The sequence below is a fragment of the Anomalospiza imberbis genome, chromosome 2 (assembly GCF_031753505.1).
Source record: "Anomalospiza imberbis isolate Cuckoo-Finch-1a 21T00152 chromosome 2, ASM3175350v1, whole genome shotgun sequence".
Classification (NCBI taxonomy): Eukaryota; Metazoa; Chordata; class Aves; order Passeriformes; family Viduidae; genus Anomalospiza; species Anomalospiza imberbis.
Window position 1 is genome coordinate 54,668,032 of NC_089682.1, and position 14,932 is coordinate 54,682,963.

The 14,932-nt window shown below is 43.7% G+C and overlaps 1 protein-coding gene and 1 long non-coding RNA gene across 2 annotated transcripts in view; one reads left to right on the forward strand and one right to left on the reverse strand.

Moving 5' to 3' along the window:
* Window positions 1-14,932, reverse strand: part of LSAMP (limbic system associated membrane protein) — a 981,452-nt gene that overhangs the window by 875,553 nt on the left and 90,967 nt on the right. The window lies entirely within an intron of this gene.
* On the forward strand, window positions 737-2,062 carry LOC137466471 (uncharacterized). The gene is made up of 2 exons (XR_010995188.1): window positions 737-1,065; window positions 1,754-2,062. It is a non-coding gene; the product is annotated as an uncharacterized lncRNA (long non-coding RNA).

Sequence of the window (14,932 nt, forward strand, 5' to 3'; positions counted from 1 at the left end):
ACAGCTCCCAAAAGTGGCCATGGGAGGGGGGGTGGGGCTGCCATGCCCTGGTTCTGAGCCGCGGGACCCTCCCAGGGCTCTGCACCCAGCGAACCCACACAACCCCAGCCCTGGGAGGGGCTGCTGCCATGCCCGGCCCCCACAGGGCTCTGCAGCAAATGCAGAGCAAAGGCACAGCTGCCACTGGAGAGGGAAGCCATCACCTGAGTGTAACTGAGTTACAGTTACACTTACAGTTACAGTTTCAGTACACTTACAGTTACAGTTTCCTTAGGATGGGGCATGAGGGGTGGCAGGCTGAAGGGCTGTACCCGGTGCTGGCTGGCAGGCACAGTGCAGACATGGGGAAAGAAAGAGGAAGGCTGGAGCCTGAAGAAGGCCCAAAGAAGGGAGGAATAGCTCAAGTGAAGCTGATGCCATGGCCAAGCAATGGAAATCACTGGCAGCACTCCTGCAAAGGTGTGATTTTGGCACAGCTGGCCCACTGCCAGGAGAGCTCTGGGTCCCTCTTTTCTGCTTTTACCCTTCCTTTTGAGGGAGCAGCATGCCTTTTTATGCTGCAATTCAAGCCTCTCCTCCCTAGAAAAATAAAGACAGTGATTGTAGAATCATAGAATATCTCGAGTTGTAAGAGAACCCAAAGAATCATTGAGTCCAACCCCTGGCCCTGCACAGGATTCCCCCAAAATTGGGGGAAATTTTGCTTTTGGCCCCCAGAAAATTCACACCATGTGCCTGAGTGTGTTGTCCAAGCACTTTGTGAGCTCTGGCAGGCTTGGTGTGGATGGGAAGAGAGAAGGTGCACTTTGGCTTTGTCTAGACTACTGCTTTAACTCACTTTAATTGCTCCCCAATTAGCCAGAGTTAGCTAACACATTTGTAAACACCAGTCTAGACACTGCACAAACATTTGTTCTAGACACATACGTAAAATAGTTAAGTGGATGCTAAAGCAATTAGGTATAATCTTATTACTTCCCTTTCTCGCATCCCCTTTTCACCTTTAGCTGGAGCAGAGACTGGAGCTCTGTTCAGCGGGACCTTTTTTCAAAAGGCACTACAAAGGTAAACCTTAGGGCTATCGCATGCAAAACCCTGATAAGGTGCTATTAGTTCCTAGCCAGCTTTCAAAGACACAGTACCGTAGGGTTTTACATCAGCAGACATTCAATGCACACAGAATCCACTAAGTAGGAGTAAAAGCCTTCTGAGTTTCTCAATTTTGATTTATATTCTCTTTTTAAAAAAATCATTAGGCAGTAGATTTTGTGGTGTTCTTTATACAGACAGACCCCTCAACCCCTTTGTTATGGCTGTATATCAAAATGTAAGGTTTGAACATGACATTCACACTTCTGCTACTTTAGCACGCACAGCAACACGTTCCCCTCTGATTTTCTTTCAAAGATGCCTTATCAGTCTTTATATATGATCATAATGTGGAACATATATCAACGGGATTCTTCAGAGCTGGAGAAGAATTGCAATCTGAGCACTTTCACAATCCCGTGAGCAAAAAAGCAGGTTAGGGTCTTCCAAATCTAGCTTCCAGCTCCCTGCTCCACACACACACCTCCCTCCCCACAGCTGTCAGAATTCTGTAGCTTGTATCCAAAGCAGAACAGAAAGAGGCATCTGGATGGAAAAAAATCCATTTCTGCAAGGTTCTTAGGATACAAAAAAATATACTCTTCTCATCCCAGGTCCAAATAGACAATGCAGCCTCTAAATGAACCTTGTTTCTCTTCTGCAGAGGTTGCAAGACAGGGGCAAGCAGGTTACAAAGGCCTCACCATCAATGTCCCAGGGTGTGCTTCCACTAAGGCTGACAGCAACTACCACCCCTTTTTGCAAGCATATCATTTGGCATGCTTTGGTTTGGATGGCCAAACTTCATCTTAGTAATGCATTTCCCTAACCAAGTCAGCTCTCATGTGAATTCAAAATGACACCAATTTCACAGCTAACTCGAATGGCACAGACAAATTTCAAAATTATTCACAGAAATTTTATAATGTTTTCCTTCTGGGTCTGAAAATAAAGAAACTTCAAATTCATATCATCCAATGTTTCAGTCGTATTTCTTGAAATGCCCCAAACTGCTCAATTTCAAGCTGTTTTAGTGTTATGATGCATTTTCCTTTGTCTTATTATAAAAGTCTGAGGAATGTTAAACGCCTCTTCTTTGCTACAGGCTGTGCTATGTAGATCATATCTCTTGTGATTTAACTCTGCTTAGTCAGAAGGGAACCACCATCATGTACCATTTTGGTTTATTCTTAAAGTTCACCTGACTAGAGAAGAAGGTGAAAATGACAACCCCCCACCCACCCTAATAAAGGACAACAAAGTTAGTTTCATGCTCTTTTGGAACTAATTAGAAAAGTTCAAGCATACTAAAAATTAGTATGATTTTGCCTGGATCAAAACTTGACTCAAAATCCTTCACTTTCATTTTATTAATAACAGCATGGTGGGAGAAAAAGATAAAAATGTTGAGAAATTGGCTATGCTCTAAAAATTCCAAACCTACTTTAGTTTCAGCTCTCTCCAGGTGCTTGGCAAAGGAGCTCACCTGTGTTTTGAACGAATGATCTTTAGCTGAGATACGCTTGTCTGCACACACCAGTTCTAGCAATCAGAAATCACTCTGTTCATTTGCAGTTTTTTGGTGTTAAGGGAAGATGGCAGTCGGGAAGATGGCACCTTGAAGAGGCCAGGTTTCTGCTTGCCACATGGCAAGTAAGCTGTGGGCGCTGGGAGTCAGCACTGCCCTGCCTTGCTGCTGCTGAGGATGCTGGGTACTAGCGCCAGTCATGACGGGACTCTGCTCAGCACGCACAGTCTAGCAAAGTAAAGTTGTAGGCGGAGCCTGCTGTCGAGAGTTGTTAAAAAAAAAAAAAAAAAAAAACAAGAAAGAAAGGAAGGGGGGAAAAAAGTACATTTTTAACCTCATGGCAACTGTCAGAAGTTATCTCAAGTGGAAAAATATCATACTGATAGCATACTTTGGCTTTACCACAAGATAAACTTGGTAATGTCAGCCTCAGGCTCAGCTAACTCAGACTGACCTGACCTAGATTATTAAAAAAAAAAAAAAAAAACAAAAAAAACCAACCTGATTTTCTGTGGTTTTCTGCTCATTAACCACATTACACTGAAATAAAAAATACCTAAAATGCACCAAAGGTGCATTTCACAAAGGTGACTAAATTATTTTCAGATTATAACAAACAATTCCTTTTCCACATCAAATTGAGGCCTGTATGTAAGAAGTCGGCCACCCTCCTGTCAGATAGGGTCCGAAGTTCCCCTCATTTTTGCCTCAGGATCACCACAATGGCAGAGACTTAGATCCTGAAGTTTGGAGTTCTGGCCTGCGTGAGGTGGATGCTCATCAAGTGATTGTTTGTAGGCATGTTTGCTGTACCGCCACACTGCACTGCTTCAAGCAGGGCCTGGAAAGGAGCGGCTTGCTCTGTATGTTTACCCCTGCTTCACGATACGCACTCATCACAATAGCCCGTGAATTTTCCCACCTCTTGGCCAAATGAACTTTCTGGGGTAACTTTGGTGATCCCTCATCTGCCTCACGATCACCATGACGGATGGAGATTGAAGCTCCAACCCAAGGACTGAGACCCCTACAATCCTAACACAGGGGCGCTGGCCTGACTGAAGTGGGATGTCTGCCAAATGTTACCTGCAGATGTGTTCACTGGATCAAGACTGGTTTCCCATGGTAACCAGTCCCAAAACAATGGGCCCTGCTCACTGCTGAATTGACTTGCCCTGCTTCAGAACATGGACTGTCTGTACCCGTTTTTCAATAGATTCATTTCTCCATTGCCTTTTACCTGTTCCCACCTCGGCAGAGGACTATAAGAGACCCCTAAGTTAACGAAGACTTTGAGACTCTCCCAGATGGACACGATGGATCTATTGGCTGGACCACGAGGATTTCGTCTCTCCATTGGTAGCTATATCCCCCTTGCCGTCTTTCTCTCTCTCCCTATCCTTCATTTCCTTTCTAATCCTTCTATCGCGTTTGCTGTGGGCACTCAATAAAAGGTGCATTTGTTGTGATTAAACTGATGGTCCTCTGCTGTTTGTCTTTTGTACTTTTGGGATCGGCAAATGAACCATCACAACCCTGCTTGTCCTGATGGATCGTGACACCTCCCCATCCACCCCCCTGCATACTAGAAATATTATGAAGCAATATATTGCCTGGATCAAATCCCCCAACACCAGGATTTACCCTGCTGGTTTCTCTGAGAGATCACCAGGACATGTGACAGCATCCTCAGAAGGCTGCAGGTGACATATACTGACCCCACATACATGGAAGGCCATGACGCTCTACTCAGCGTGGATATTTTAAGGAGGAAGCATTTAGTCCAGTGACTTTAAAAAGTTCAGGGGCCAGCTGGTCTGAAAGGGGAGTGGAAAGAGGAGTCTGTGTGTACCCTGAGACTCAATGCCCTTGTCCAGGCACTGGCTCCGGTGTGGGAAACTGAATGTTGCTTTTGGGAATGAGCAACAGCTCTTCCATTTACATACATTAATCCTTGGAAGTACAGGAGGCATTATCATTTGCCAGACTTGTTTGCATAATGAGGAACTCTCAAGAGAAATTTCTTGGAGAACTGTTGCCATTAACGTGCGGATGTTACCACGGCATTTCTATGCAGCTCCCAATCCCCTTCTCCCCTCCCGCCCCACTCACTCCCACTCATTGAAAACGTGAAGTCCCTGCAAGAGCCCCCTGGAGCAGCACTGTTGGATGGAGCTCAATGTGCCCTGTTCTCAGAAGGCTTTCAGACTCCCTGACACCCTTCACATCCAGCCCTGCTCACTCAGGCCAAGGGGTTATGCTAGGCCAATGATTTACTGCCTCCCTAAGCAGGCAGCAGGTCAGGCAAGACATTTTCCCTGGTGAACAGCTATCACCTTTTCAACCCTTTCTCAAAGAAGTGCATTGGGCCACATGGAGGTGAGAAGGACTGGGTAAGTTAAGGGATTAAACAAAGACTGTTTTGTAAATCAGGTGACCGACACTCTCCTGCAGAAATACAGGGAAGGAAAGTGAAAGAAAGCAAAAAGGTTTTTCAAAGCACAGGGAGTGTTTCTGAACTACCACTGGTGTCCCCTTGAACCTGAGCAGGGGCAGCAGAGGAGCTGCAGTGCTGCCCCTGGGGAGGCTCCTGGCATTACCCTGAGGGACCTCTGCTCTCCCCTCTTTCTGCAGGGATGCAGTAACCCAGACCCTCCAAGTCTAACAGAGGGTGAGAGCCCATGTTGCCAGGCAGCCAAAATAATGGACTCTAGTGGGTTCAGCAGTATTTTAAGAGCCTGAAAAATTGCCCAGGAAGCTATCCACTCCTTCTTCCTCCCCTGCCACTGCCCCTTCCAGATGCATTATTTGGATTGGAAGTGCCAGCAAGCCCCTCCTCTCCCTCTCAGGGGCTGGCAGCGCCAGGGAAGGGAACCCCCACCAGCCAGTCTTGTCGGCTTCTCCATTTGTTTTCATTTTGTCACCAGACATTTCTATTTAAGCTACTTGGAAGGATATCTCAATAACAGCCCTACTGGGCTCAAGGAAACAGAGGCTCACAGTGAGTACGCCTTCCTCCTTTCTCCTGAACATCACTTTCTTGTCAAAACATCCAGTCATACTGTGAGGGAGATGGGGAGAACCAAGCACACACAGGAGCTCTGTTCCCAACTTCCTACACCCCCTGTACCACCTCAGCCATTGATGGAAACTGAGCTGTTTGTGAATCCCAGGTGCTACCTTGCAAACAATCTCAAGACAGCTCAGCAGTTATGGTGCTAAACCAATGTCATCAGGGGCTGAAGAGATGGCCTACTCCACTCACATAGTTTAGACTGCAGAGTAGGAACATTTACAGTCATGCACACGTGCCCATGCAAAATGCCTTCAAACTCATTCCTGCAGATCCTTTGGGGGACTGCGTGGTTTTAGCATAGGGTTCATCCTTCTGCATACATGGAAGTGAAGCCAGACTTTAGAATGAAACTTGTGTACCCACCCTCTAAAAAGAAAACACTAACAGGGTGTGAGCTGCAGCACACACTGCCTGAAGAGATTAGCTCAGGTATCATTCCTGCGTGACGCTGCATTGCACATAGTGTAAGTGTTCTGAGCTGACCCTACTGATGACCACTGCAAGACAGTCTTGAGCCAACCCGAGCTACCACAGCCAAAGGTCAGAGATGCAAAGAAGTTGTTTGTTACACTTCCAAGGAAAAGTAATTTCCAAGGATGATACATAATTACAGTTAGGAGTGGGAAGTTTACCCTGTGGGAATTATGAATGGAAACTCAGGATCCCTACCCATGAGATCCAGATTTTACTCTCAGCTCTGCTGCTGACAAACTGTTTGAATCCTGGCACTTCATCTATCCACACCTCGCTTTCCTTTGTATAAACTTGTGGATGTCTTTGCAAACCTGTCCTTGAGGAGAACGCAGCACACAAGTGCTTGTTATTGTCACCGGTGTCACACTGATGGCCCGTGCACAGTTTGCACAGCTGAGTACAGTCAGGCTGTATGGGGCCCACGGTTCCCTGCATCAGTGTTTGTGCCAGGCAGTGCCTGCTGGGCAGTACCTGCTGTGCAATGCCTGCCTGCACCCCCTGGGGCAGCCTGTGCACAGCTGTGTGCAGCTGTCACATCATCTCTGGAGGAGACTGCATCTTCTGTCACATTCCTCTGCATGCTCAGCGATACATATTCAGACTCTGGATACAGATGACTGTAAGTGGGATGAATATTTAGACCTGACTATCTCTGAGTGTATCTCTATGTACACATGCATATGAGAACTGTGTCAGGAGAATCTCTCCCCTTTCATGTAACTCATCACAAAATCCCTATACCCAATGTCACCTTTGCAAGTTGTTTTGCAAGGCCCTGATTAAAACATCTGCTTCTCTTCCTGCTTTGCTGAGTGAGGACAACATCCACAAAAAGAAATGGAAGAAGCCATTAGCTTAGTCTCCAAGGAGGAACCCTTGAACAGCTCAGAAAAGCCTGTGCCAAGGGGAGGACACTGGAAAGCGAGAGCCAGCCAAGGAAAGAGACAGATGGGGCCAGCTCCACTCCAGTTCTCATCTGCCTTTGCTGCACTGTGCACATAATATTCTTACAAGGTCTAATTTATAAACCCAGCTCATGTTTATAAACTCTCCTGTCCTAATGGAAATAAAAACATTAATACAACCCAAGGATTCTTCACTTTCCAGGTTTTAATTAAAATCATAGGTGTTAAGAAGCAAGAGTGTCTTAGTGGAATACAAGTCTAATGAAGTATTTCCTCACATAGCACAAATCTCTGTGTGCAGTCCCAGATCGCTGGCACCAGGTGCCCAAAACACCAACACCCCTGGAACCAGGAGTTCGCTTCTTGAAAATTAGAAAAATAAATTATCCTGAAATTTGTTTCAAATAAATATAGGTGCCAAGATGGAGCTGGAAAAATAATACTAAGTAGGTAAAAGAAACCCCAACAACCTAGAACAGCCATAAAACTTGATCTCTTAATTGACTAACTGGAGGCAATTGTGACTTCACTGCATGCCAGTGAGAAGGGGCTGCATGGCAAAAAGGAGAGGACTCCATGTGGGGGCAGTGCATGAAGGCACAGAAGAGGAAAGGCAATGGGGAGGAAGCAGCAAAGTGGAAAAAGGCAGCACAGAAAGTTGGAGAAAGGGCAATTAAGGACACTGGGAAGGCAGGTAAAAATGTAAACATATGACAATTTGCAAGACCAGATCACACTGACCTGTTCCCTTTGTCTCCAATGGGGACCAAAGGAAAAAGCAGGAAAGGAACCAGCGTGGAGTGACATACATGTGTAGACACAGATGAGGGGACTGATCTTTGGCAGGTGTAAAGCTGGCTGGAGGTCAAGGCTGATGGCAGAACACCAGTTACTGCAACATGAAGCTCAGCAGAAGCGATTTCCTTTCACCATCATTCTCCAGGGGAAAAAAAGTCCAGTCTGCCAACTCCTGGACTGCTTTCTATCCTACTGCGTAATGGTGCCTGCTTTGTCATAGGAGGCACACACAAAGAAGGGCGGAGACACTGAAAGACAAAGCCTGTGTGAAAGTATCAAAGCAGTGTAGAGAGTGAGGTTTCATAATGGGGAGAGGGTGACTTTGCCTCTAAGTCCACCTCAAAGAAGAATGATGGCATTGTTGACATCTCTCAAACAGCTGGAGAGCAGTCTTTTATGGATTTGTTTTCATTTTAAATGCTTCCATTTCAGTCTAGGGGAGCTAGAGACAGACTTCACTCAGAGTAGTGTGGGTGTGTGGTCCCAGGCTCCAGTCAGGACTCCAGAAGTTTTCACCAGCCACATTTTGGTCTGAATCTTATTTCTAGAAGATTGCATCATATTGCTGCCAGTAGGTTGCTTGTCCCACATTCTTTCCAGCTTCAGGCAAGTCCACTTGCCTAACAGTTTCCTGTGATGCTTCTATGATGCTTGATTAATTCTGTATCATGGTGAGATTAAAAAGACAAAAAACCTTTTTTCCCCCCTGCCGTTCATTTTCTTTTGTACTTGTCACCTTGGGAGACAATGGAAATGTAGAAATACATTGGCCAGAAAAATATGACTCATAATTGAGGGAGCTGCAGAAGATGTGTCCTTGGCCTTACATTCTGGGTTCACTGTGTGAGGCAGGAGCAATGGAAAAGTGAAGCACCATTTCCTCATCAAACACTGGTCAAGACCTGAACATGCTTCTCTCAAACCCAGATCTAGCCAATAGAGCACATCTAATCACCAAAGATACGTCTTGCTTCTGACTCCTGTGATTCCAGAGGCAGCAACATTCATAGCTGGAAAATCCCAAGATGCTGCATAAATGGAAGGACTCCTTTCAGCCTCAGGGGAAGTTGCAAGCAAGTGCCTTCTCTATCAGGAGGGAAGAAGTTCAGGAGGGAAAAAAGAATGTCCCCTCATCATTAACTGTACTATGAGATACAATGCCTTTGACTAAAAGAATCCCCATGGCTCACCTGAACCAATGGGCGTAGGTGCTTGGAACATGAGGGAAACAGGATTTGCTGTGCTTGAGAGGTAAATGTGCTTTCTGACTCTTGTAGGCCTTGTAGCTGTGTACGGTGCTGATGAGGCCAAAAACGGGACCTGAAAGCATCACTGACCTTTGCAAATGGATTCCTAGTTACTGGCCTAGTGTGGGCAACTTACAGTTTTATTTGGATACTCCTTTGGTCAAGGTCTGCTTGATTTGTATGAATTCTATCCTGACAATAAAGGGGAGCTTTTAGCATCATTTAAAAGTGCAACACTGCAGAATCACATGGAAATGACCTTGCAGATCTAGGGGTTATAAATCAGCCAATGGAAAGGAACGTTGTGCAGTACTAAGAGAAACAGGACAAAAATGTGCACTTTGATATTCTTGACTAATGGTTTGTATTTTATAGCACCTTCCTTTAGATCTCAAAGAGCTTCACAGTAAACAGAAAAAAGAAACAGGAAAAATACATACTTTGAATGTCTTATCCTGCATTCACAAGCCCCATTCCCAGATGGTTACACCAGTTGATACCATCTGGAGACCAGAATTGATATTTCCCTGTGTCCAAAGCTGAGGTAAAGCACAAAGAAATGAAAAAATCTCTGTCTATGACATCAGGCCCTTGAAGTGATACAAGGATCTGGCTTTGTACAGACCCACTTGGGAAAACAGTAGAGAGCCAGTCTCCACTGCCACAGTATAAATCTCATATCTTACTTTAGGTTTTTCTCTGGGATAGTGTCATCAGAATGATGAAGGACAGGCACTAAGAAAGATCTTCTGAATTTGGTCTGTTCCTTTTACAAACAAGCACTTACTATGCATCTAACTAGCAGATAAATATTCTACCCCAGTCATTGCTGTAATACCTGAGCACCCATTGAAACTGTCCTTACTCCCTTCAGTTTAGTGACAGATAAGCAGCAATACTGTAAGACCAAGGTCAACTTTAGAATCATAAAAGCTCAAAGAAAATTCACAGTTCTTGCAGGCTGGACCTGAAAGAGATGCCAGCAGATGACTCAGGCGAGATCACAGCTACAAGAAAGTCACAGTGCTGGGGACTGCCCTTCCTCCCCTGAGAATTAAACACTAAACCCCAAGTAAGCTGCTAATACTGACACCACAGCAGTTTATCTCCTGACGCTGACTAATTTGACAATGTTTTTTATACCTAAGAGTAGAGATCTCCCTAATAATATGATATATCTGACTGGCACGTTCTGGTTTTAATAGCCATGGACTCCCCCTTCTAGACAAAGCTATGGAAACACAAATGTACACATCTTGGTTTGTTTTTTTTTTTTTTTTTTTTTCCCAGTGCTATGTTAGGGAAGAAAAAAAGGAACAAAACTAAGATGTTTGATTTTGACAGTATCTATCCTGGCATCTCATGCCACTACTAGGGAGAGCTAATGGAGAGTGATCACAATGCCAAAGGAACTTGAGCAGACAGAAAGAGCTGTTAAGGAATCAGAATAAGTTGCAAATGCATCTAGACAAGTGATTAGGAATCTCACCTCCTACCTACCAGCAGTCAGCGGCTGTGTTCCTCCTACCCCACTCAGGCAGGGACAGGGCAGACCTTGCCTGAGCTTGAGATGCCCCAGCTGTCTGAGGAACCTGAGTTTTGCAAGCAAAACTGCATTTGGATTTTGCATGCAACAGTTTTGGCTCAGGGAGCCATCCTCAGATTCCCTCCAAATCCTGGCTAAACAGAAATGCCTAAAAAGACAAAAACCAGGCTGTGGCATTTTCATAAATAGCTCTCTCTTTGTGGGTGTGTACATGTAAAAAAAGTAAGAAGGACAGCCTCAAAAGGGAAGCCTAGTATTAAAGGCTCCAGGAATACATTTTTTTTTTTAATTTTTCTATTTCACAGTTGGTTGATTTCAAGCATTCGAATGGCTGCTTCCTACCTCAGTGCCCATCTGTCTATTTTAATAAATGTTCTTGGTAGCACCTACCTGGCAAACATTTGAACACCCAGCAGCACAACCAAATTTCACCTTAAATCAGGGGGCTGGAACAGCAAGCTATATGGAAATGATGCAATCATCCTCTCCCACAACATGGGCACTGGCAGCAGCAGATAGACAGATGGGCAAAACAAACAGACAAGAAAATGTGACGGGCCTGGCCCCATCTCTCCTTCTTCCATTTTCTTCTGTTAAAAGTCTGGGTGAGCAAAGGACAGGTTGCTATAGTACTTGGGTACCCTGTGCAGCCACAGAGGTCTGCTGGGTGGCAGTCAGCAAAGATTCCTCAGCTTCCTTGGAGATGCTGAGATAACTGATGCACTGAAGGCACCACATGACAATGAACTGACCCCCTTTAGGATCCATTCATTGTCTTTGATCTGCCTGTGTGTCTCTCTGGATCTCATCAGTGGTGATGGACGTTAACCTTTGCTCCATTCTCTGGGCATTCAACTGTGTTCCCTTTCATTTGTCAAAGGGTCTCCCACCTTTCCCCTGCACACCCTCTATCCCACATGCACATTCAATACCAGGTAAATATTTATCCTGCTAGAAGAGCTGCCTCCATTCATGACCAGCTTTCCTGCCCCGTTCCCTTCACTCTCTACCTCAAAAGGCAGCATCCCCACGTGTTTGCTCTTAAAATGGTTACAGGAGCAGCTCACATGAATGCTGATATTCTGTTACTGCCTCAAGGACATGAGCACATGGTTATGTTTTGGCATTTCACCTTCATCAATTTAGCAAGAAATGTGTACAATGAAGGCTTATGTCTTAGGCCTTTTTCTTATTAATCCTATTACACTTGTCTTTATGAGCTCTCCAAGTTCCTTTTACTCCCTCCGGGGCTTGGCTGCAAATGAGATTTTGCATCTCAGTGTAAAAAACCAGAACATTTTTCTATAAAATTAAATAAAAATCCTCCATCCTGGCAGTACATGCCCAGAATCCAGTTTCTGGAGTATGCATCTTTCCAAGTCCTTCATTGTCTTCTCAACTTCCTTTAGCTTTGGGAACAGGCTTTCATTATTTTCTGATGAATATTGAGAAGAAAATTAAGGATCAAACTTTAAACAACTCAGATGAACAAGAGGGAGAAAAAGTGTGAGCAAGTTGCAGAAGTCTCTGACTTTTAGCAAACCTCCACTTCTTATATATGCCTCAGTTTTCCAATGCATAAAATGATAACAGTGATAGTCCTAGCCTGCAATGCAGGTGGATGTTCAAGACTATGATGTTCAGCTCATGGATCTTCAAGACTACAATGAGATTCTTTTATAACTGATAATATCAATAGTTTATTATTGCGGTTACACAACTTGTAGGTAAATATGTTGATTTCTGAACTTACCTGAATCTTCTTTGCTTTGAAAAACAGGACTGAGATATGTACCAATTCCAAAATTCTGAATCAGCTAAATAACTCTTCTGTTTTGTTTTCATTTTTTGTTTTTAATATGTTGTTTTGAAAAACCAAATTCTGGTGTCAGATTTGCATATATATTCAGTAAGGAAGCTATACCTGCTCCTAAAAAGCTTACCATAATGACAAGAAAAAGCAAAATGGAAAGTGTATTAGAACTCTTAATGCCATCTTGAGTTAGTAAGGCAGAGTGGAATGACCAGAAATGAAAAATAATGGCTGAAGAAAGTTAATAGCATCCCTTCCTAGAGCTTCAACTGCTTTGAATTTAATCTTCCAGAGAAAGGTAAGTATTGTGTGGAAAGTAATTCTCACCATATTAAGGGAGGGGGATTTTTACTGTACCATGTTTGAACAGGTTTGGTGCGCTAACATTATCATTTACCTTTGATCTGTAAAATCTGGATATGTATTTGCAATTCACCAGTACTACTCATAATTTAAAGCCTTTAATACCTGATATGGCAGGAGAACTTGGGCTGCAAGAATAAAACAAAATCAAGGACAACTTGCTATGCCTTAAGAAAACATTGACCTAAACCACCTGAGCTCCTGTTCAACACCGTCTCAGAAGCTCCACCAGCAGATTTCCACCTGCACAAGTGTTTTTCTGCTCAGCCTCTGCAGCACACCACTCTTTACCATAAAAGTTGACATTTAGATATGAAAAAATCAGGAAGGAAAGGGGATGATTTAAAAATAAAATGCAATTTACACTAATTATGTCATTACATAGGATGCTCTGCAAAAAAACATTAGCAAGTGAGATCATGTCAGTAAAGCTCAAGATGAGCTGTATGAAAGACTTGCAAGTCCCTAAGTCAGAAAGCTGTGGCTTCCTGCTGCTTCTCATTTCTTGTCCAATCAATGCTTCATAAAGACTTTTAGGATACAGTTAAAGTAGCTCTGCAGTCCTAATGTCTGCAGTATCTAAACAGGAAACCAGTGGTAACATACAGATATATGTAGCAACTTGGTGCAGGAAAACACAGGAGCATTCCTGTTACAATGCCAGGGAAAAGACCAAGTGAAGCAGTCCTGAGTCACCTGTGGCAAAACAGCCAAACTAAAGACTTCCAAAGCCCAGCATCATGCCACAACCACTGACTACCCTTCATTTCACCTCCAGAAAATTGCTGAAAAGGAGGTGAGTCCCAGCTCATAGCATAGGGCCCCCACATGTGCAGCTTGATGCATTCCTGATCAGGATCAAGGCCTCTTTGCAAGTCCTCTTCTTTTCCCAAAACACACCCTGTACTGAACTGAAAGGCTGCATGTCTTGTCTTGAAGCCATCAAAGGCTACCATTAGCAATTAAAAAAAAGAGCAGGATGAATTCACAAATACTTGGTTAGGTCCAGCAAAGCAGTTCTTCAAACAGCATGGTAAAGACCTGATATGGTTTTAACACATCTCTCAAGTACCTTCAGCTCAGAACACCTCAATCTGCATGTCAATACTTTTCACTTTGCTCTTCAGTAGCCTGGAGAGGCAAGGGGGGATCTTGCTTTTTTTTTCTATCCCCAGCCAATCCTGCAAAAGTATTTCCGGGCGTTGGGAACAGACCATTTTCCCATTTAAAACTTGTATGAAATCCATAACCTGGCCCCACCTGCACATGCATTCCTACCCTATGGCAGGCTTCATGCAATGCCAAACAGACCAAGTTTAAAGCAATCTTGAAGACAACCATTTCAGCAATCTCATAGTGGATTTAAGAAAACTTAAGCTGTAATATTCTAAAGGACCACAAGCTGCCTCAGGAATGCAGGAGACAGCAAACAGGTCCTTCCAACATGTTTTCAACCTGTGTTTCTCTAATCCCCATGCTCTAATTCACTTGGCAAGGTGATGGCCTCAGAGATTCTGCCATCCAAGAGATGATCAGCTAACAAACAGAGCTGACACTTATATTTTACATTTCATAGTATACAAAATCTCAGAAAATGGGTTTCAGCTGTGCTCTTCTTGCTTTTTGCTTTGCTTCTTTGTTTTGTGTTACAAAACTGTTCGCCATCAATCTACCTAAACCACTTCACTAACTACATGGGCCAGGCAGCTATGGACTGTGATTATTTGTCAAAGCTTTTATTTTGGAAAAAAAAAAGCCCCAGACTGACAAAAGTAATTCAACAAATTTTTCTGACAAATACATTTTAAAATTGTTAGGCTACCTCAGTTAACCAGATGAATAATGCAAAATGATACGAGGTGAATAATTTATTACAAAATAGGGGGAGAAAACACTATATAAATTATTGAACTAATATTATTTGACAAGTGCTTGCCCTTCCCTGAAGTGAAGCTTTCTCTGTGATGGAACAAAACAGCTGTTTAAAAGCAACAATACTTTAAGACAGCAAATTAAGAAGAATAACAAGTGCTAAAAGAGTACAAGATTAGACAGAACACAATTATCCAGATTAGAAACTGGTTAAAATTGGG